Here is a 23,599-nt window from a genome sequence, read left to right as displayed (position 1 = left end):
GGCTCTCAAGTCCTGTCCCAGCCAGCCTATGTCTTGGGCATCTGCTGCTCAAAGAGGTGGAATCAGAGAATGTGACGGGAGGGAGGGATGGCAATGGTTGTGTTGGGGGGAGGGGGTTGAGACGCTTCTGGTGTCTGCTGCTCATGAGCAAATCATGAAATACTAATGCTCTCTGTGGTCTTCAGTTCTTAAGGGGTCTCACACACGCTGGCTCATTTGGCTGACATACCTGCCAGGAAACCCCAGAACAAAACCCTTGTGGGGCGCCTGGGTGGCTCCACCGGTTAAGAGTCTGACTCTTGATTTCGGCTCAGGTCATGATTTTGGAGTCATGAGATCGAGCCCCGTGTCAGGCTCTGCACTGGGCATGGAGCCTGCCTAGGATTCTCTCCCTCTCCCCCTGCCACTCCCCATCCCCGCCCCCCCAAAAAAAAAGAACAAAAACAAAACAAAACAAAAACCCTTTCCCCTAGAAGCCTGAGTAAGGGCCCCAGTCTCACCTCCTGCTGCTAAAAGCCCGCATTACAACTTCTAGCCCCTGAGCTCAACTGAACAAACATTTACTGAGTTAAACATGAGACCTTAAGGGCATGAACAAAGTTGCACTAGACGGTTGTGTGACCTTGGGCAAGTCCCCTGGGCTCTTGAAAGGTTATTCCTTTCTGAGTAAAACAGGAGAGCTGTGATAGGATTAATGCATGCAAATGCTTAGTGGAAGTTCTTTGAGGATCTTTCATTGCCAGGGTCTGTTCTTATAAGACCCCTTCCTGTCCTCCAGAAGTCATGGCGCAGGGAGGCGAACACGGAAGGTGCAGGCACCTTCCAAGTAACCACCACCAGGGTATGCCGCAGGGGTGCGCGGGAGTGCGGAGAGAGGACACGGAAGCCCGCCAAGAAGGCAGGATTCATCTCTAATTGCATAACTATCCTGCACCAGGCTCTGGACCCCTTTGAAGGCCCTCTGTGTAGTGGTTAAGAACATACAACCATGCAGCCAGACTGGGTTTGAATCCTGTTGTGTGATCTTGGGCAAGTGACCCTCTCTGTGCCTCCGTTTTCTCATCTGTAAACCAGCGATCATAAAAAGTGGCTGACTCACAGGGTTCCTATAAAGACTGGATAAAGTAATGTGCAGGACCATATCTGAAAAGGAGAAAGAGGTATTTATGGCTTCAAATGATTGGGTCTTTGACTTGTCTTTTGTATTCGCTTCTCCTTCGCTTCCACACATCTCACCTCATTCTAGGATTTTGGCAGCAGAGCGGGGAACACAGAGTAAGTCGTCAATGAATTTAGCCGAACAGAGTATTTATGAGGCTTAAAACAGTATACTGTCCCAAAGAAGCAAACAAATACAGAAGCCTTTTGAGACAATCAAATGTGATTCCTAGTCAGCCTTCCTGTGCTATAACGGGCCCTAATCTCTGATTTCCGATATCCAGACATCAACACAGTTCAGCCTCCTGCCAGAGACTTGGGTCCCTGGGTCTCCATATTCACCGGGCTATAGGGTAGGAAGAAGAGCCATCTGTCCTCTCTCAATGAGAGACCTGAATTGCTTCCGGAGTGGAACCATGTTCCTTCCCCATAACATTGTCCTCCACAAGGAGCTGACCAACTCCAAAGCCCATAGTCCTTTCTGGAACATTCTGCGGAGGTGTGCCCAGGGCTTGGTCCTTCCCCTTAGCCACAGCCTTCAGCAACTCAGGGTAGAAGTTATTCCTATTTAGGACAAAGCTTTTCCAGATCTGCCTTGCCCAGTCTGGGCCAGGAGCTCTCAGCCCTGGAAGACCATTAAAATAGCCTGCAGCTACCACTATGCGGCAGATCCTCACCTTGATTTCTGGTCACTAGGTCTGGGGTGGGACCTGAGTATTTGTACTTTGTAAATTTGCTCCAGATAATGTTGATGCTTAGTCAGGGCTGAGACCTGTTCCGCTATTTTCCCTAACAGCTCTCAGCTTTGGCTGTGCTGCATTAAGTTTGCTCCTACTCATTATAGCATCTTCTCAAAGTTCTCAGTAGGGTCATGCTTTGAACACTCATGGTAGGCAAGACACCAAACTGAATGCTGTGGCTGTGGTAACAAAGATGAATCAGCTACAGACAGCTGGGGGACCAGAGGACCCCAATCCAGTAAGGGAGAAATGCGTTCCTGCAAGATAGTGAATGTGAGACTTGGCTCAAACTTGTGACCCTAGGTCCCTCTCCCAGAATGGGGTGAAGATAAGGACCCAGGAATCCTGACTTCTAGCTTTGCCCATTTAAACAACATCTTCTCTGCAGAATCCTTGCAAGCTTAGATAAGACTGTTTTATGGAACTAACCACCCCTCCCTCAAAGCATAATACATTGTTTAAAATTAACTAAATTTATAGTGTATACAATATTTTGGGGGGAAGCACTCTGTTACTAAAACATTTCAGAAACAATTTACTAAACATTTATTCCATTGGCCTAAATAGAGCATAGCCCACAGTGGCTGAGCCAGCGTGCATTACCACTGAGGATGGTAACAAGCCATGACTATCCCAACCCAGGCCATAGACAAATATTAAAGGCCAGCTTACGGCTGGGGGCACAGAAGGACTCAAGTTAAAAGCCTCTCAATGACTACTCTCTTAATTCAACTGTGACAAGCAGGGCCAAAGGGATTCTAGGAAACCTTCCCCTCTACCTCTGGCGATGCCAATGGGGTGAGCATACAGTCACAAGCTACCTTCGAATGGCAACTGATGCCCAAGGGCAGCTGAAAGCAAAGCCCCAGAGGGCACACACTGGAAACTTGACAATTCACAATTAGTACCAGCTCCTCTGATTCCACATCCACCCCAAAACACCGTCTGACATTCTCATCCTGGGACTTCATTTCAAATACCTTATTTTGCAGTGCAAAATGGTCACAGCTGGCCATTTGATCACATTTGATCATTTGATCCCATCCTCTCGTTCAATTCAAACACCTGCGCATACACCAAATCCTGTTCTCTTGTATCTAAACATTGACCCTTTTCTCCAAGGCTTTAGTGGTTATTAACAGGATTTTTTTCTGAGGTCCACCACTGTCTGAGACATTTTGAATTTTGATTTTTTTCCTTTAAAATTGCTTTGGCACATTGTTTAGAAATCAAGTTCCACCTTTCAAGCCATGTTTTGCTTTAAAAAATATACACCTCTGTCCACATAGTGACATTTTGTAATACCGTTCATAAAATTAGTCTACCGGTTCCACTCTAGTTTGATTATAGTTCACATAACACTTGAGCCCTTTCTCAGGAACCAGGAGATGACAACAGATTCGTATACAGATGGTAGTTGGGTTCTCAAGTCAGTAACTAAAAAAGCTGAAATAATAGTCCAAAATAACCTGGAGAATTTTAAACTACCCATACTATAGAACGTCTATGTTACACGTGTTTGCGCTTTTGTGTCTCATGATTGTAATTCCCAATGAAGTCTGAGAACAAGTGAATCCCTGTGGAATGAACAAAAGGTAAGCCCGTGTACAGCGTTCACAAACCTTTCTGCTTTTAGAGACCCGTCAAATCCACTGCTACAAAAGGGGGCTGTGTGGGGAGTTCTAAAATGCTGCAGCTTCCCTGGAGGGTTGACTTCATTTATTGAGAATTGTGTCTTAATACGTTTTAATTTGTTTGTTGTCTTGAAGATTAAGCCCGAAGACAGACTCATCTTCAGTGGGAGGTAGGCTGTCGAAGGACTTCTAATAGTCTTCCTCTGCTGAGATTTTCAAAACATACATTAATTACAGTTCAGTTAATCTATGACACCATCACTTCTAAGACAGACCATTATTTTATCTATTGCTAAGAAAGTGAATGTTGCCAATTAAAGGATATAACAGGCTACCATTCATTGTAAGGATCTGGAATTCATCGATGTTATAAGGCACAAAATTCAGCATCTTTGACACAATGAAATACCACCTTGTTTTTAAATCTCAACCTAGATGGGAAGTGTTATCAGCTGTATTTTGCAGAAAAAGAAAGGAGGAGAGGTCAGATTGGCCCGAGTCACAAGGCGAGTACAAGCAGCAAAGCTGGAACCCTGATTCAGCATCCTGACCTGTTCAGGTCACCATCCTCACACCCAGAGTGGCCTCCCTCCCTCAGGCGGGGCAACCTCTCTTGGTGACTGCCAGGAGGCACCAGGGAAGGGCATCCTCCCCGGGACCTCCGCTCTCACTGGGCCCCCTACCAGCCTTCCACAGACCCCTCTCCACCAGTTGCCAAACTGCACTCCTCACCTTCCCCTCATCCTCAACACGCACCCCTAAATCCTATGGACTCTGCCTCCTAAATATTTTTCAAGCCCTCTCACTCCATTCCAATTAACACAGCCCTGCTTCCTGGTCTGTCCCTCTTCCACCTCTCACTGATTCCCCTCCTCTGGCTTTCTTCTATCCAAACACATCTCTGAAAATTTCATTTTAAAACTCAGTCTCTGGGATGCCTGGGTGGTTCAGTGGTTGAGCGTCTGCCTTTGGCTCAGGTCATGATCCCGAGGTCCTGGGATAGAGTCCCACATCGGCCTCCCTGCAGAGAGCCTGCTTCTCCCTCTGCCTGGGTCTCTGCCTCTCTCTGTGTCTCTCATGAATAAATAAATAAAATCTTAAAAAAAAAAAAAAAGTCTCTAACCAGGCACTAAAAATGGCCACTCTTCAGTATCAAATCCTCTAGTCCTGGTCTCCGCGGCCAAGTGGGACCACCTGAGACCAGCAAACAGGCCCCCCAGTGTGGTTGCCGCTCCTCAACCCATCCCATCACACCTCCTGATCTCTCCTGTCAAAGATCCCCACAACACCCCAGTGCCACTGCTCACCTCCCTGCCTTCGCTTGCACTGTTCCCCCTCCCTAGAATGCCCAACTGGTTCATTTCTAGCTGTCTTCTGAGACTGGCCAAGGAGTCTTCCCTGACATGGGTCTTCGACTCTATGGCTACACTGGTCTGTGTCTTGTAAAGATCTTCTGTTCTGTCCACCTTGTGTGGTGGATTTTCATCACCTGGTGGGGAGGGGCTGGGACCATGGCTCATTCATACTCATGTGTGAAAGCCTTGCACAGAGCATGGTACGTGGGAGACAATCCATGAATATTTGTAGAAGGAAGGGGAAACTAGCTTTACTAGCTCAGCTCCAACTTCCTTCCCCAATTCTAATAATGGCAGTGCTATTTTGTTCTTCTGCCTCAAACTCCATAGTTTAAAACTCCCCATGAGGCTTAAGGCATGGACTTGGGCTCCTGCCCAGCAGCTTCATTCTGCCAAGACTGTGGCTCTCTCTTGTCCTTCTCTCCAGTCTGTAGGCCTTCTGGGGAATGGATGCTGCCCTTGAACCTGAGTCCAAGGCAGGGTCCTCACTGCCTGCTGCGAGAGTTCTCACTAGCCAATTGCCTATTCAAACCTCCTTTGGTACCTGCCAGATGCTCCGGGTCTGCTGGGACTTGGGCCACCCCAGGCCTGGCCCGGGACCACAGCCAATGACACAAATGGCCAGACTGCTGGTGGAGTAGGTGACCTAATGAGGGGCTTTAGGGAAGCTCTCTTGCCAGGGCAATGTGATTCAGACCAGGGACTCCCCCTGTTCTCAAAGGAACTACTCACTCTTGTCTGTTCTGTTCCTTCCTATCTCTTGAAAACACCTGACCCCTGCCTTACCTAGCAGCCGGTGGCCGGGCCGCGTGGAGTTTACAGCACTGCTTACCATAACACACCACTCAGTCTTGGGCAGTGTGCCTCTCCTGCACCACCGCCTCCTCCTCCTGTAAGTGTATTTTCATCTACTCAGCCTTATACAACCTAGACAACTAGAGGGGGAATCCCTCCCCACTTGGCCAGCCTACAGGGAACCACTCACATACCCGTCCTCCCCCGCCCCAGGGCACACCATGGGAACAGTACCCAGCTTAGGCTCCTGGCCTTGTGGATGAGAATCCAGATATCCAGATGCTAAGGGCTTAACTGACAAAGCTGCTGCCTGGTGATGTGACTCCAACTCCTGATCCTATCTGCGCTGGACAGCCCTGCCCTTGCACTGTGCTCTCATTTCTGATAAATAATCCCTCCACCACCTCAGCAAGAAGAAACTGATCCTAAGGCTTGAGCAGTACCGGTAGATCAGGGCAGGGGGCCCTGCTTTGGGCTCATGCTAAGAGAGCCGTGTGTATCAAAACATACAAAATAATTTCTTAAAACACACACACACACATAGTACTTCTATTGCTAAGGAGCCAATGAACAGTACAGCCCAGTCTGACCCATTACCCTAAGCATCTGCTCTCTCACCAACATAATTCAGCTCCCAGGGACACGTTTCTCCATCCCTCTTATCTTAGTCCCTCAAAACCAAAGATAATTACATCCAAATGCCAGGAGGATGTGTAGATTGTGCTGCTTCAGACAGTGGAGACAGACCCTGCTTTGGAGTGTGGGGACATCTGAGTGATCTAAATACTTAAGAAGCAAGGTAAGAGGAGAAGTAAATTAACTGACTTGAACAATTATTTAAAGAGCACATGCATAAAGGAAATTCAGTCTTGCATAATGAAGGATATGTCTCAGCAGGGTCAAGAAACCACTTTGTTTCTTCTCTTTGCATTTCAGTTCATGGTTCAAGGATACTCATGAATTCGTGTGGCATAACTGGATGCACATGGCAGCTGAGGAACATTTTGCAACATCGATTCATATTACTCTTAAATGTGTATAGAGAGCAGTAATAGTGATTCTGGATATTGACAACTAAACAGATTAGAATCCTAAAATTGAGAATCATTTTACTCTTACAAAAATATTTAGTGTCCATCAACTGATGAATGGATAAAGAAGATGTGGGGTATATACACAATGGAATATTATTCAACCATCAAAAAAGAATGAAACCTTGCCATTTGCAACAATGTGGATGGAGCTAGAGTGTATTATATTAAGTGAAATAAGACAGAGAAAGACAAATACCATATAATCTCATTCATACGTAGAATTTAAAAAAACAATTGAACATATGAGAATGGAGGAAAAGAAAGGAGAGAAGGAAACAAGCCATAAGAGACTCTTAATGATAGAGAACAAACTGAGGGTTGATGGAGGGAGGCGGGAGGGATGGGCTAGATGAGTGATGGGTATTAAGGAGGCCACTTGTGATGGGCACTGGGTGTTATACATAGTGACGAATCACTGACGTCTACTCCAGAAACCAATATTATACTGTATGCTAACAGAAATCTAAATTTAAAAATATTTTTGAATAAAAATAAAATTATTTCAATGGAAACATTTAGTAAGATTTCATTAATTTTTCAAAAGTTAAGGTTTTGACTTAAAGAATTTTTATTTAAAATTTAATATTCATTAATTAGGGGTACCTGGGTGGCTCAGTCAGTTAAGCGTCTGCCTTCAGTTCAGGTCATGATCTCAGGGTCCTGGGACTGAGCCCCATATTGGGCTCCCTGCTCAGCAAGGAGTCGGCTTCTCTCCTTCTGTCCCTCCCCCCTGCTCATGCTCTCTCTCTCTCTCTCTCTCTCAAATGAATAAAGAAAATCTTAAAAAAATAAACTCTTTAAATAATTCATTAATTATATCAACCATTTGCCTTTCCATTTCAGGAGATAATTTTAAATATTTTGAAAGAAAAACAAAGTTTTTGGAAAATATCAAATTGCCTTCCTAATTTTCAATATTGACTCCAATTTGTTTATTTGATAACAATTATTTTCAATTTTGCTATACTTTAAATATAATTACATTTTATTGGGTAATGCTTTAGATCATTGAGAATGGATATAAGTTGAGATCACAAGAGAAAAGAAAGTGGAACCCAGAAAAGAAAACAGAAGAATTAAAATAATAAGAAGAAAATCAGTAACAAAGGGAAAGGCTTACATTTTGAAAAATTAATTAATTTATTTTTAGAGAAAGAGAGGAGGGGAGGAGCAGAGGGAGAAGGAGAGAGAGAATCTCTAGCAGACTGGCCTGCTGAACATGGAGCCTGACTCAGGGCTCAATCTCACAACCCTGAGATCATGACCTGAGCCAAAATCAAGAGTCAGATGCTTACCTGACTGAGCCACCCAGGCATCCTTGAAAATGCTTACATTTTTAAAAACCAAAAACAATGAAAGAAAAGGGACTTCTGTTATGTGTGGCCTATGTATCATCTGAAAGAGAATGCAAGAGAATTCTTGATTTAATTCAAGATTTAAATCAAGATTCTTGATTAATTCAAGATTTGATTTCTGATCAAAACAATGAAAATTACCAAGAAAAATATTTCCATCACATGTGCAACCTGGACTTGCTATTTTGCTGACTTTCAATCATATAAAACTCTGCTTTTACACATTTTTTTTTTCATTTTGTCATTCTGAAGGTATATTTGTCAAGCTAGGATGCTAGACCGTCTTTTATTTAACACTTGATTTGTCACTTATAACTTTTTAATATTTAGACACATGGTATGCAGATCTTCATTAGCACCTCCACCTGGTCCCATCAACACTGGGGCAGGCATGTATATGGGCCTAAACAGAAAGCAGTGTGTTTCAGCAGTAAGAGCTTGGACTTTCAAGTTCAAATCACAGGTTTGCTATTTACTGGCTGGATGACTTAATTTTTGGGAGCCTCAGTTTCCACATCTACAAAATGGACAAGGTAAAAATCTAGCCCACATTATATGTTCTGTGAATGTATATTCCTCTCCTTTATTCTAGAACTCTTTATTTTTTTAGGTTTCCCTTCTGCCTTTTACGATCTCATTTAGCCTAATCCAAGGGAACTGTGGTTTCAGTGGGTGCTTCATTTGAACAAATGACTTCGCCGCGCTCCTTAAGATCAAGCTGGGAGAAAGTCCACTGGAGAGGTGATTGTGGGAAACCTGGCCTTACCCAGGACACCAAGGAGCCAGCTCCTGGGTTTACGACATTATGCATCCCCAAGAATTCTTCACGGGAATATAAAATGAGAAAATGGGAACAAGCCTACAATGCTGGTTTTACAAATCCAGGGGCTCCACAAAGCAAGCGCACGGTTTTGCCGTATTGGCAATTTGTGTTCTGCTTCCAGATGAAATCTAGCTAAATACCAGAGCCCCATAAGGATGCCTCCAGGTCCTCAGCCTTTATCGAGGCAGAGCCTTGAAGCATTTACACTAAAAGCAAAAAACACCAAAGGTGCCAAGGTGGTCCCAATTCAAAAAGACAAGGGGTTCAGAACAAAATTAAACAATAAAGTGCAATGCAGTCCTTCCCGAGCAAGTGGAGGTTGCAGGCACCCCTTCCTGAAATACCATGAGACCCTCGGAAGAGACCAGGGCAAGAGCCTATTTAAACATCCCCTGTCTCTCTGAGGGCCTCCACCCCCTCCCAGAGCCGCAGCAGGCTCAACTGGTTTGCATAGTGAATAAATAAATGACCTCAGCCTCTTGCCCAGTAGAAGTCTGCTGGAAGGGTACAAAAGAAAACCTAAGATGTGGCCCCAAGCTCTGGAAAGGACAGTTGGGAGAGTGAACAGGTGTGCTGTGCATCAGTTCCCCGGGTGCACAGGTGCAAACTGGGACTGCCCTGGCCATAGCTGCTTCAGTAACTCTAGTAAGGACTTGGGGGTTCATGGCTCCCTCTCCCCCACCCACCCGGCTGTCTTTGCTATGGGTTTGGCTCAAGGAAAACCCAGCAATGCAGCAGAAGGAGTAAGGTGACCTGGATCCTGAAACTGAGTGGCCAGCTGTGTGATGTCAGCTAAATTAGGTTGGAAGGAGGCTAATAGAACTCACCCGACCGGTTACACAGAGCATGCAGCAGGCAGCCTGAAAACATCACACGTTACACAGAAAGCAGTATACTCTCCCTCCTCTCAAGCCTGCGTCCTCTGAGGCATGCTGCACCCTCCTAGGCACACACTCTCCTGTAGCCTTATATCTCAAACAGCAAATAGAGCTAAGTGACCGTGAATGATGTTTTAACCGCCTTGATATCTGTACCTGTAAAGGTCAAAAGCCTCATGACCTCAAAAGTCCTTTCTAACTCTAATTCTGGACCTGAGCCCTGGGGAAAATATGCAATACTACCTAACAACCTTGGCTCTCTCTTACTGACCATGACATACCAGGCACTGGCCTGAGCACCTCACCTCCATTGGCTCATGTCAGCTCTCTCAGTGAAGTACATATTGCGGTAACCCCGTTTAGCAGATGGAGAAGCTGAGGCCAGGAAGGTGAAGCTGGCTTGCTGGAATTAGACTGTCCAGGTCAAGGTAAGACAGTGCCTTCTTCTCTTCTTGAGAAGTTCAAATCTAGTGATGATTTCCATTTGGCAAATACTGAATGCTGTCGTAAGAGATCCACAAGAGCCAGCCCTTACATATGGGGCGCTTACTAAGTATCAGGCACTGTTCTCAGAGCACAACATACATTAATTCACTGAATGCTCTAAGAAGTAGAGATTATTATCGTCACCTGTTAACATTTGCAGGCACTGAGGCATAGGGGGTCAAGTAACTGCCCGAGATCTCAGCTGGTAAGTAAAGGCGAGGATTTGGATCCAGGCAGCCTGGCTCCGGGGTCTGTGTGATCGGCCACCGCATTACACTACGTCTGCACATCTTGTGCAGCGAAAAGGGACAGCGAACCTGAGGCAGACACTGGGATGGAGATGCTGGAGAGGATTAAAGAATTAGCTGGAGTTAGGCAAGTAGAGAAGAGAAGGCAATTCTGTCCTAAAGGGAACAATGTAGCAAAGGCACCGAGTATGTATAGAAAATAACTGCCATTTGGGCCACCTGGGTGGCTCAGTGGTTTGGCACCTGCCTTCAGCCCAGAGCGTGATCCTGGAGACCCGGGATGGAGTCCCATGTCGGGCTCCCCGCATGGAGCCTGCTTCTCCCTCTGCCTGTGTCTCTGCTCCCCCCCACTCTCTCTCTGTGTCTCATGAATAAATAAATAAAATCTTAAAAAGAAAAGAAAAGAAACTGCCATTCAAAGAAACACAGGACTGGAAGGAAGGTGGATGGAGGATGGGAGAAAATGAGCTGTGTTTACTTCTCTATTCTTTTCGACATTTCTAAATGCTTCAAATTTTCTGTAATAAGAAAAAATTGTACAGCACTGTTGTGTCTCAGTGGGGGTCATGCAAAAAGAAAAAAAAAAAAACAGCAGAAATCTTCCGTGGATAAAATGCACAGGGCCCTGTGGCATTGCCCAGGTCTGCTCTGCTCCTGGCCTCCTGGGTGGGGCTGACAGACAGTGAAGTGACAGAGGGCAAGAGGGATAGTGGCTGATCCCCAGCAAGCCCTGGTGAGGAAATCAGAGCCTGGGAGTCTGTCTGTGTGCTTTTTGAAGCAGCTGACTGCGACCTTTGGGCCAGGCAGGGAACCCAGTGTGGCCAAGGAACAGAGAATAGGCTGGGGAAACAGGAAATGTTTGAGTGTTTAAGGTTTGAGCAGAGCATGAATGTTCAGGAGGGGAAGAGATCACGGCAAGAGGTAAGAAGCTCGAGGTTGGAGGGGGATGGGCCAACGTGTCTCAAGACTAGAAACTCCAGGTGCAAGCTTTGGTCCCTCCAGCATACGCACGCACATGCACCACACACATGTGCCAAGGGGACCAGAAACTATGAGGCTGGCTCATCGCCATGGATGCTGTAGTCTCTGGAAACCCCAATGGGGCGGGACCTGGAGGAGAAGAAGAGGAAGATGGAAATTGGCTCCCTGACCTGGCAGCAGTAATCTCCAAAGGGAAGGCTGGGTGGCAGAGAGATTCAAGCAAAGTATCTGGAAAACAACGACAAACCGACAACAAAAACTCGGTCTGAATCACTCTGCTCTCATTACCTCTGTGATCCTAAAACTTTTACTTTCTTTAAAGTTCAATTTCAGGACACTTGGGTGGCTCATGGGACACCTGGGTGGCTCAGTGGTTGAGCGTCTGCCTTTGGCCCAGGGTGTGATCCTGGGGTCTAGGGATTGAGTCCTGCGTTAGGTTCCCTGCAGGGAGCCTGCTTCTCCCCCTGCCTGTGTCTCCACCTCTATCTCTGTGTCTCATGAACATATAAATAAAATCTTAAAAAAAGAAATAAAGTTCAGTTTCTTTCTCTGTTAAAAAACACATGGGAGGAGGGATCCCTGGGTGGCTCAGCAGTTGAGTGCCTGCCTTCAGCCCAGGGCATGATCCTCGAGTCCCACATGGGGCTCCCTGCACGGAGTCTGCTTCTCGCTCTGCCTGTGTCTGTGCCTCCCTCTCTCTCTCTCTTCTGTGTCTCTCATGAATAAATAAAATCTTAAAAAAAAACAACTTTTTTTTAATAAAATAAAAAAGACATGGGAGCCGTAATCATCACTGCCGTATAGAATTCTGGGAGAACTGAATGAGACATCACACCACCCAGCAGTGACCAAGCACATGGCAGGTGAGCAACACGTGGTGGCTACAGTTATGGTCAGTATTTCAAATAACTTAGAAATAGAGAAAGACGGTCCTTCTGCCATATCCAGAGTTGGATGTGTGAGGAAGACAGAAGCAGAGACTCTCAGAAGGAAAAGGACAGAGCAGCGAGTGGTCAGAGACCAGTCACACATGTCCCTCCGGGGACAGCACTGGTGGGCGATAGTCACACTTTTCTTGAGATTTCCAGCAACAGTGATGCTCAGCTTCTTCCCCGGGCACCTCGAACCACACTAAAGTTTTACGTCATGGTCAGTGCTAGAGTAAGGCACAAGTGAGGGAGAAGAAGCTTCTGGCTTCAATCGGGTGTGGTTAATCCCTCCCTGAAAGAGAAGAAGAAACCCAACCCAGAGTGCAATTCCTTCCTGTCTGTCCTGGCCATGCATTTGCCATTTTCAAAAACAAAAATCTCCCCCTGAATAATTCATTACGCAAAGGAAACAGCAGCCCAGAGTGCTCCACTGCATTTATTCTGGCGTAAGAGCTCATCTTGGGCCATGTGCATGTGTTTCTGAAAAGCATCCACATGAGAAATCACTTTTTAAAACATCGATATCTGAGGAGGCAAGCGGAGAGTTTAAAAGGGCCATAATTCATAAATCAATGACGCCACACTCCCGAGGAAGCGTTCTGCATTGACTGGTCAACAATCCTATTTGCAGCAAGCTGCACCACCTGCGTCCCCCTAGGTCGCCTGCCGGGGTCCCGGGGCCGCAGCCTCATGATAATGAGGCCGTGTTTCGGGGACGATCGCAGTCTGGTGTTCTTTGGGATTCGGGCATAGGGATGTGGGACGGCTGCAGATTTTCTCTAAACCTACCACCTTCTGCTATCGTGCCAATAACCGGAACCGATCTGAAATAAGCAAAAAGCCAATGAGTTGCACAGTCGCGACTCAGTGTCCCCTTTGCCTGGGCTATTCACCAGCGAGTGTGAGCGCCTGGGCTCGTCCTTCACGGGCATCTGCACAGGTCTCGGTGAGCCCGAGTCCTGGGTCCAAACACACCTGAGGGGACACTGAACCAATCCTTGCTGTATGATGGTTCCCAGTGGCCTGGGTCAAGCAGAGTGGTCGGCGCTGGTCGGTGCTGGTCAGGGCTGCAGAAACAACCCCGCACCTGGCACCGGCTCCGTGCCCAGCAAATGTTTATGCAGACGTGAACGGGAGAGCATCGCGGAGAGAGTCAGGAAGCCCGGGGCCTCCAGTGACAGCTGCTTCTTGACACAAACCTCACCACCGCTGGACAAAAACAAGCTGAAACTCAGCTTCATCGGTGATTCTCACCGCACAGAAACAGGAGGCAGACAGGACACCGGCAGCGCTCAGGGTCTCCGAAGAGCAGGGCTTGGGAAAGGCTACGTGTGATTTGTCTTCTTCCTCCTTCCTCTCTCAGCTTGCTCCCCTCCCCCCGGACTGTCTAAGCAAACACACAGCACACGGCCAGCAGGAGAAAGAGGCCAGAGGGAAGAGCCGAGGCCCAGGACACGACCAAGAGGATCCCGAGCTGTGCATTTTCCCCATTCGCCCGGATTCAACAAATAGGAAGAAATCTCTCACTGCTCTCTCACGGTCATCAAAAGGCTTTCCGGTACATTCTGTGTATCGAATACCTCTTCTGCGCCCTGTTTAAATCTATTCTGGAACCAGGAAGGGTAAATAAACGATAATACCGATCACTTATCAGTGTGTACAGAATGGGTGTGTTTATAAGCATTATCTCATTTAATCCTAAAAACAATCCTTGGAGAAACTATTATTAGCCCCATTTTACAAGTGGCATGGAGAGGCTCAGTGAATTGCCCGATTTCACTTGGTTGGTGAGTGATGAGAAGTGGGACATGAACTCGGGCAGTTTGGCACAGTAGCCACCCTCAGCCTCCGTGCTCTCCTTCCCGTGTCTTAAAGCCGGCAGAAGCTGAATAGAGGTGAGGGGGTGCTTTCTCCAGCTTTGTGTTTAGGGCACCGATGGGAAGTGGTTAGTGACAACAACACTTAATATATACTGAGCAGCAAGCCCGTGGCCATTTACAATGCCCTATGGGAAAGGCACCATTATCCTCATTTTACAGATGAGAAAATCGAAATCCAGACTGGTCCTGTGGTGTGTATGTACTAGAGCCAGGATTCCCACCCAGACGGCTGGGGTCAGAGGCTCTGCTTTTAACCAGAGTGCTCTACTACTGGTGGTCGAGAATCTGAGCTTCAGTGCTGCATTAATGTTAGCAAGGGCATCCAGGAGCACGGTACCCCAAATTAAGAAAAGGCTGTCTTTAAGAAGAGTATGACTGCTTTGCATAAGCTATTAGGATTTAATCCAGCAGGTATTTGGATGGGCTTCCATTTGCTACTCAAGATCAGTCAATCCATTCTTCCAGAAAGAAATAAAAGAAAGGACATAAGAAGGAAATAGGGAGTTCCAGAAATGCAGTACAATGTGGATCCTATTGGCCTGGAGGGGTGCCTGAAAGAAGGACTGGAGAGCCCATGGGCACGGGGCCAGGCAAAGGGTTCAGGACGGAGACCACCACCTGACCGACTGTCACCCTTCTCCATCAAAAACCTGAGAACCAGACTCACAGCTCCTGGGGGCTCTTCCAGCTTTAGCGTGCTGCTATTCTAAACAGGATAGTAGCAGGATTTTTGTTATCAGAAAACCTAATATCTAAAATTCACACAGGGAGCTGATAGATGGGAATGGGAGAGGGGCGTCAGCAGAGTGTAGGGCACCTTGACCGGCTCACCCAACCCCATGACAAGACAGGCATCTCTGCAGGCCAGTTGAGGACCCTCCCCTCTGTCCCCAGAGTGAGGGGACTGCAGACCACAAAGCTGGGGGGCGGTGGGGAATATATGCAAAAGGCCTGGAGATGTTGGCCTGGCCTCTTCAAGAGGCCGAGATGCCTTTTAAAGCGGCCTTGAATCAAGTACAGGCCTCAGGTCTCCCAGAGCAGTGGCTGCTCACCCCCAGTGGGCCACCACCACAGCCATCCAGAGGACAAAGTTATACCGTCAGCTGCTTGGCTGGAGAATCAACAACCTTGAAAGCCTTCAAGGAAGGCACAGAAAGAGATATGGAGTGTGTCCACGACTCAATTTCCCCAGGGCCCCAGAGTTTAGGACATCCCTCCTCCAGCGTGGTAGCCTCCAAGTCTGCAGGAGATTAAACAGGAGCAGAAGAAAGTGGAGGGTTACCCAAGGTCGCAAGCACAATGTCCAGAATGTGTGTAAATACTGGAGTGGCCCTGTGCCTCTTTGGATCCCCTGATATAATGGCCACTTCCTGGAGCCCCATTTCCTCTCATTGTACTTCAGTGGAACAAAAATGTTACAGTGAGCAGCTACTCAGTCACATAGGTTATTTTAATAGATACATCCTACAAGCCTTGAAAACTTGCTCTATGCTCTGATGACAAGGCTGAAAAGGCTGAAATAGATCGCAGGCCCCAACAGTGCATTTCAGAATCTAAAACAAGGAGATCGGGACACACGTGTGTTTTTCCTCTGCACGTCCTGCAAGTTTTCTCATATTCTGGTACAGATTCCCAAGATCCCTCCCCCGTGTCCCCCACCCCAAACTCAAACCCCTGCTTGCGTGCGACGCTGGAGAATTTTGTTGCACTGATGTACCTCTTCAGCATCCCCAATTCAGCTGCACATTTAATCTGAAGGCTGAAGGATGATACTCCCATCTATGTGCTTGTGCATTTTTGCAACTCTAAAGGTGCACCAGAGAAGATACCGAAGACCTAGTTACACCAGAGCTGTCCGTCCAGTGCACAAGCCGATCCTGCCACAAACCATTTTCCTGCTGGATCCATAATTTATACTTGCTCTCAGGATTTCCACTCTCCTGATCAGAGACAAATCTGTGCTGTCTCACGTTGTCTGATCAGGGTCTCCTTTCCCTCCTATCATATCAACGTGAACAAATCCTACCACGTGGGTGTTAGATTTATAAAGCTAATCTAAAGACAAAGGTTGCCATTATCTCCAGGAAAACACTGATACATTAAAAAAAAAAAAAAAAAAAAAGATTCCCAAGTCTCTCAGAAAGTGCAGATCTATAAAAAACAATATTACAGCCAAAATATCTTAAACCGGTGGTTCTCAGCCCTGATTGCTCATTAAGAAAACCTGGCAAGGCATTTTCAAGCTGTTCCTAGCTCTTCCAGGTGGTTCTCACAGGCAGCCACGGTTGAGAACCGCTGTCTCAAAGACACACAGTTTTTCAGCGTGGTGGTTTGGGAGGGATCTAAATCAGTGGTTCTCAATCTAGGTTGCATATTAGGATCCCTAGAATATTTTTAAAATATTAATGTCCGGGTTTCACCCCTAAGGATTCTGACCTAAGTGATCTGGGAAGAAGTGGAATCCTGATATTTGAGTATGATTTGAAAATTCAGCCATGGGGACCACTGGGGTCTAGGTCAATGCACTTCTGTGATTGACTTATCCTTAAATACGTGGAGATGGAGAGAACTCAGGGAATTTATCTTTGTCTATTTCTTCAGCTCTAAAAATCCAAAGGACAGCTCCATTTTGCCTGCCTTAAAAAGGAAGGAAGTAACAAAGGCATCTGAATGAACAATTCCATTTGATGTCATGATGCCCATGGACACCCCTTTCAGGCTAAATGTCCCCAGGGTCCTCATGCAGCACTTGTTTCATTTCATACACTGTTGAAACAAGATCATTAATCTGGTTTCTAAACCAACAGCAGATTAGAATCAGGCAAATTACAAATGATAGAGGGGGCAGGTGGAAAGGAAGGGGGACTCTGAGAAACAGGTCCCCTGGTTCGGTGAGCAGTGAGTGCCTGCTGACAGGGAAGGGACACTGCACAGAATGAAAGGACTCTGTGGACCCCAAGGACATCACCAATGATCCTGAGAATAGCCCAGAATCACTTAGAACAAATTCTGTTCATTACAACCTGGTTATGGAAGCTGAAATATATGTGACGACTTCCACCAAAAATAATGATAATAAAAAGCAAGAGCTATTAAAAGGACGAATCTTTAGCTATTTGGAAATCGCAGAATGACTCATTTCCTGAAGATCCCAGGTAGTCACAGACTTCTGCAGGAGACACTTTAGCGGGAAAAGCTTTACCTTAACCAAGAAGGATTCCCCCTCCCTGGCAAGGCCAGAAGACAGCGAGGCCGCAGGGAGGCAAATGGTAGTGGATGATCCCGACCCTCAGGGTCTCGGGGCACCAGGGCACAGACAGGGGACTGCTCTGAGCTTTCACCGAAGACCTAAGATCGGGCCCAGCTAAGTCCCAGGGGAATCCCTCCAGGCTGGTAGGATCCGATTGCTCCGGTCGAGCCTCCTGTTAAATGTATCTCCAGTGCACAAGGGCTCCAAGCCCAATTCCTTGCTTCCTTGCTGAGAACGTCATCCCTTGAGGCCACACATCTGGGGAGCAGAGGCAGAGGGAGAGGGAGAGGGGGAGAAAGAAGCTTAAGCAGGCTCTACGTTGAGGGTAAGCCCGAGGCCAGACTCCATCTCACCACCCTGAGATCACAGCCTGGGCCAAAACCAAGAGTCCAATGCTCAACAGACTGAGCCCCCCAGGTGCCCAGGATCCTGGTCTGTGATGGAGCTTCCTGGGGAATCCACCACACGGGACCCAAAGCCTCAAGTGATTCCTAGACTTGGGTGAGGTGGAGAACCACTGGCTTCACAGCTAACTGTGAGGCTCTGTAGCCAGACTGCTGGGGTTTGAACCCCGGCTCTCCTACTCCAGTGTGATTTTACGCCAGTGACTCAAGCTGTCTGAGCCCCCAGTTTCCACTCCTGTAAAGCAGGGATAGGGACAGTGGCTGCCTTGCTGGGTCGCTAGAGGATTCGGTGTCCCCGACAGCCACTCGGCAGGTGCTGAACCCCCAGGAAGGTCTGCTGCTATCTAATAATGCACTTAGACACCTGCCACCTCGCCCCAACTCTGACTCCTCACGCAAAATACTCCACCTCCCCCGCTGAACCCCCAGGGCCCGAGATGGCCCTCTCTGCGCCCCAAAGGCCTCCCCCCGACCCTGGGTCGGCCTCGTCTTACTGCAGTGAGCCAGGTCCTGTGCAGGTGGAACCTAGAGATGAAGGCAGATCCGAGGCGCAGCCCGAGAGAGCCGGGCTTGGGGAGCGGTGGCGTAGGAAGCGCGAGGTGGACGGGAAGGCCAGCTACACGGCTGCCACGGCTTTCTAGCAGAGCCGTGGACGGGGCGGTTGAACGGCAACTGTGACCCGAGCTGTCTCTTCGGGGAGCGCCTCCTGGAGACGGGGGGCTGCACTCCATCACGTCGCCTCACCAGGGATGCACGGAGACGGGGACGGCGACCCCGAGAGCACAGGCTCCCTGGACACCACAGGCCCGGGGGCAGCACGGGCACACACAGGTCACTGGAGGGTGAACTGATGTTCCCGACACACTAGTTATTTCAAAGATCCCCAGCATGTTTTGTGTGGAAGGCCCCGGGTCCTTGGAGAGCCCACGACGGCCCACGGGGCCTGGCTCCAACCTGCGCCCCCCACAGGAACCTAGAAGGTACTGGGTCACGGCAACAGGTGAGTCAGGGAGAGGGTTCAAGGCCAGTTCACGGCCCTGGCCCTGTCTTACTCCGGCAGACAGCGTGGCTGGGCCTCTCAGGTACCCGGAGCTGCTGTGACGCAGAGGCCAGAGATTTGCTTCCAGGTGAACCACTCACAACTGCTGTTTCCACGGCCCGGCCCGACCAGTCTCCAGCCCACCACAGATGCCTGGACGCCAACGGCCACCCTCGATGTCTCTGGCTCCATGAATCCAGAACACAGAACCAAACTCGACGAGTGATGTCTGAGTGAATAAGGACAGATCATTTTTTGGCAAGACTCTTCTGTCCCACAGGGGCACCCTGAAGTAATAACTCCCACCCACTAGTGCTTCTCCAGTGTCTGCCGGCCACAAACCACCTTACAGCCTCCACTCTACATGCTTAGCGCTTTTATCTCTTTTCCTTAAATCATTTTATTTTTGAAGAAAAAATATTCCAGTACTTTTTAGGAGCGCTAGTATCAATGGGCATAAAGGATTGTTTTTCTAATGCAGTGAAAACAAAATATTCTTCTGAGGCCTTCTGCTTTTGTTTAGAAAGGGAGGGAGATAAGTATTAGATGTTATTACACACTGACCCCAATCAGTTTTTCCTTGGCACGATCAAAAGGACTAAATGAAAATTAGGGCAGAAAAAGGAGGAATAGCTTTGTTTTTTTAAAGATTTTATTTATTTGTTTGACAGAGAGAGAGAGAGAGAGAGAGAGAGAACAAGTAGGGGGAGCAGCCTGCAGAGGGAGAGGAAGAAGCAGATCCCTGCTGAACGGGGAGCCTGACTCGGGGCTCGATCCCAGGACCCCGGGATCATGACCTGAGCCGAAAGCAGATGCTTAACCAACTGAGCCTCCCAGGTGTCCCAGAATAGCTTTATTTTCCTGAATTGTATGCAGTGCACTGCTCAGAACGTAAGTGCAGCTTGCGGAGTCTGACAAACATACACTTATGGCATCAATACCCCCATAAGGATAAAGAACTTTATCACGACCCCAGAAACTTCTCTCTTGCCCTCCTACTCGTCCCCTCACCCCCACCAGAGGCAACCACCATTTTGATTTCTATCCCCATAAGTTAGATTCTTTGGTTCTTGAACTTCTCATTGTTGCCTCACGGGGACGGTTTTTTCATGATGAACTAAGAATTATGATAGTGTTACACCTTTATAAATTTTTGGAAATTATCATAATATAAAGTTTTGTTTTTCTGTCTTGGAACACCTTGTCCACTCTTTACCTACCGTTTTCTCCAGACTCACCAGTGGAAAAGTACTGTAGTATTTTTTCTCCAAACCTACAATTTTGGGCACCCCGAACTAATGAAAGGGGAAGGCGCCAAATTAGCAAATGGGATTCTGACTTTGCAAAGCCTAACATGATCCTGATTATAGCACTGATTTGCCAAATTTTCTTCCCGAAATCCCAACTAATCTGATTATCTTTTAAGCTCCCCAAAAGGCAGCTTAGACTCACATTCCTTTACAACCAACCCAATTCTTCCTCCTCCTTGGGTCAGTTTGGCTCCCCTCCTCACCCACAGGAGTCCCTCATCCCCACTGCAAGCTGCTACTCATGCTGTTGCCTCTGAGGGGCTGCTCTCCCGCTACCTCCCACCTGGCACCATCCTTCCTCAGGACCCCACTCAGGGCCAACACCCTCCGTCCCATTAAAACCGAGTTTAATCACACATGCGCACTTAGCCTTCCTTGCCAGCTATGGTTACTCCTCTTTTCACATGAGCACGCCTTATCTCTTCAACTGGACGCTGAGCTCCTTGGAAGACCAGCACAGAATTATCTCAGCATCGGAGAAAAGATACTGGAGATAGAGAGGTACATGTGCATGAACGTATTTATGACCAAACTGGAGTGACAACGGCCTGCGGGGTGGGTCCTGACAAGGCTCAGCACTAGCCTGGAAGAGAAAGGAAGAAATGAATGGGGGCAGTAGTCGTATCTTCAGAGATGACATTTCGTACTCAGACCAGCACGCTGCAACTTTCCTATCGCAGATCCCTGGGTCCCGCCACGATACAGTCAGACCTAAGTCCTCACTTTCTAGAAGGTCGAATGCTGGTGGTTCAAGGACCACACCAAGAGCAACACCCCCCCCCCCCCCCCCCCGTGAACAGAGATCAGGGTGGGGTAACAAATCCCCACATCTAGAAGACCAAGAAAAACAGCGTTCCCAATCGGCATGTGGGGCCTAACTCGTATTCCACTTAATTCTACATCTGTCAGCGGAGGTGAGACAATATGGTAAGAAAACCACCTCCACACAACCCAAAATGCACATGAAGTAAAGAGAAAACAAAGTGAGAAGGAGATTTCCAGTGAGGGAAAAAGCTGAACTCCAACCAAGGAGACCACGGTTCCCGACCTGGGACCTGGTCCTATTTTCCTTACAATGTCACCTGGTGGTATTCTCCAGTTCCTGGAAGGCAAATGGCAAGCGTAAGGTAGATCTTTGGGGTGCAGCCTGAGGCGAGTGGGGGTGTGTGTGTGCAAAATGCACTTCGTGATGTAGAAAAAAATTGTAAATGAAAGAGGCTAACCACAGGAGAGCCACCAGCAGGGTGATGGCGAGGGAACTGGCATTCTTACCGCAACCAGTGAATACCCTGAATAGCTGTCCTCTGCGCCCAGGGAACAAAGGGGGTTCTGAGATGGCTGTGTGTGGAGGAGGTGAAAGTCATTCCAGCACTTAGAGCTCCAATTGAAAATAAACAAACAGCCCCAGCCTGCCCAAGGAGCCCGGCTGCCAAGCACCAGCCTGGGAGCGCACGCTGGCCGCTGGGGCCGCGCAGAGCTATTTATATTTGTAATCCAATTTGGATGGGGAAGGCGCATGAAAATAAATTGATTATCTTGAAACTGTAAGAGCAAATTCGCCGGGACAAAAAGTAATGAAATAATAAAGAGGAAGTAAGTACCTGAGTAGGTCACCAGAGGGGATGTTTCTCATGCACTGCTTCCGACTTAGTTTGCTTTGGGGATTCAGATATGAAGAAACCATGGCAGATGCCTCGCCAGAAATCTTATGCGGACCGTGGGTAGAGGTTTGCTGAGCTCCCCCCACCCCCAGCCCCGTGCTGTGTGTGTGTATGTGCATATATATGTATATATAATCAATCAACCAAAAAAAAACACTCAAGAGGTTATATGACAGAGAGCTGATTATCTCCACTCAGTTTATAGCTTGGGAGGAAGAAAAGTGGGTAGTTCATAAAAAACAACCATCCTTCCCAAATCTAAGGGTCAAACAAAAGCATACATTATCCTGAAAACACTGGCCTTCTATCTTAGATCTCTCTCACGCCCCCTTCCCTAGAGGCCGGATTCTCCTCTCCCTTTTCACAGTTACAATGGTGACCATTTATTACGCATGTGGCACATGCCAAAGGCTGGGGATGTGCAGTCTGGAATGGCCACCTCAATCCTGAAATAGGGATTGTCGGCCCATTTTAAAGATAAAGAAACTGACGGTCGTTACCTGAGTGACTTGCCCAAGCACCACCCTACTCCCAAGAAGGGACTGAGGGCTTGAACCTAAGCGTGTGCCTAGGCTTTGTTTCACTGCACCACACCGCCTCCATGAAAGGACATAGCTAGAGTCTCCAAAGCCAACGTAGATTCCCAGGAAGTGGGCAGCTGAGCCCGTGAGTGCCTGTGGGGCCAGAGTCAGAAGAAGGATGTGCACAAAAGGGCAGTAAGAAGAGACTTGAAGCACTGGTAGCTCAGGCAGGAAGATACTCACCCTCCACCCCCTTAACTCAGGTAAAAAGAATTTACGTGGCAGACTGAAGGAGGAATAATCCCCAACTCACACACTGCACATATGAAGGAGGCCCCTTATTTCAGACTTTACCTCTGTGGATAAATCATCAAAACTACAAGGATTCTGACACAGCTCAGACAAGATAAGGACTAGGCTCAAAGCTCACTTCCCTTCCTTACCGATTGATTCTGATAAATGATATAGCTCATCTAGGATTCAGATAATTGTATTTTTTTTTTAAGTGAAGGGACAGGGAGGGAGGAAGCAGAACCCCGAACCAGGTTATCTCCTGTGGTTCTCTCCAGCAAGAAGGCTGATGAATCGAGTAACTAAGAAAAGTAACCCTGTGTTGGGCAGCCCGGGTGGCTCAGTGGTTTAGTGCCTGCCTTCAGCCCAGGGTGTGATCCTGGAGACCTGGGATCGAGTCCCACGTCGGGCTCCCTGCGTGGAGCCTGCTTCTCCCTCTGCCTGTCTCTCTCTCTCTGTCTGTGTGTCTTATGAATAAATAAATAAAATCTTTAAAAAAAAAAAAGAAAAGAAACTCTGTGGCAGCACAGACTCCTAGGAGCTCAGGAAAGTGATGAGAAGGAATCATTCTTAAAATATTTCAGAAGGCCAAAAGAAAAGTATACATTTCTCCGAGATAAGACCCCATAGCAAATTTAATCATCAGGTTTAGCTGCTTTAATGGCATGTTCGTTTACAGACCTTGTATTTGCTGCTGGTGGTGAGCAGCTTTGGGCCTGAGTCTTCGATTAATAGAAAATAGCAATTGAATGATCTTTAAGAAATGC

The 23,599-nt window shown here is 47.6% G+C and overlaps 1 protein-coding gene and 1 long non-coding RNA gene across 5 annotated transcripts in view; both read right to left on the bottom strand.

Annotated features, from left to right (window-relative positions):
* Positions 1–23,599, bottom strand: part of PRKCE (protein kinase C epsilon) — a 525,000-nt gene that overhangs the window by 342,081 nt on the left and 159,320 nt on the right. The gene's annotated exons all lie outside the window — the stretch shown is intronic.
* On the bottom strand, positions 17,449–21,108 carry LOC125755999 (uncharacterized). The gene is made up of 3 exons (XR_007413773.1): positions 20,725–21,108; positions 18,505–19,278; positions 17,449–17,864 (listed from the first exon to the last, which is right to left on the bottom strand). It is a non-coding gene; the product is annotated as an uncharacterized LOC125755999 (long non-coding RNA).

Source organism: Canis lupus, chromosome 10 (genome assembly GCF_003254725.2).
Source record: "Canis lupus dingo isolate Sandy chromosome 10, ASM325472v2, whole genome shotgun sequence".
Taxonomy (NCBI): domain Eukaryota; kingdom Metazoa; phylum Chordata; class Mammalia; order Carnivora; family Canidae; genus Canis; species Canis lupus.
The sequence above is the reverse complement of the archived record's forward strand: the minus strand, read 5'-3'. Positions and strand labels throughout refer to the sequence as shown.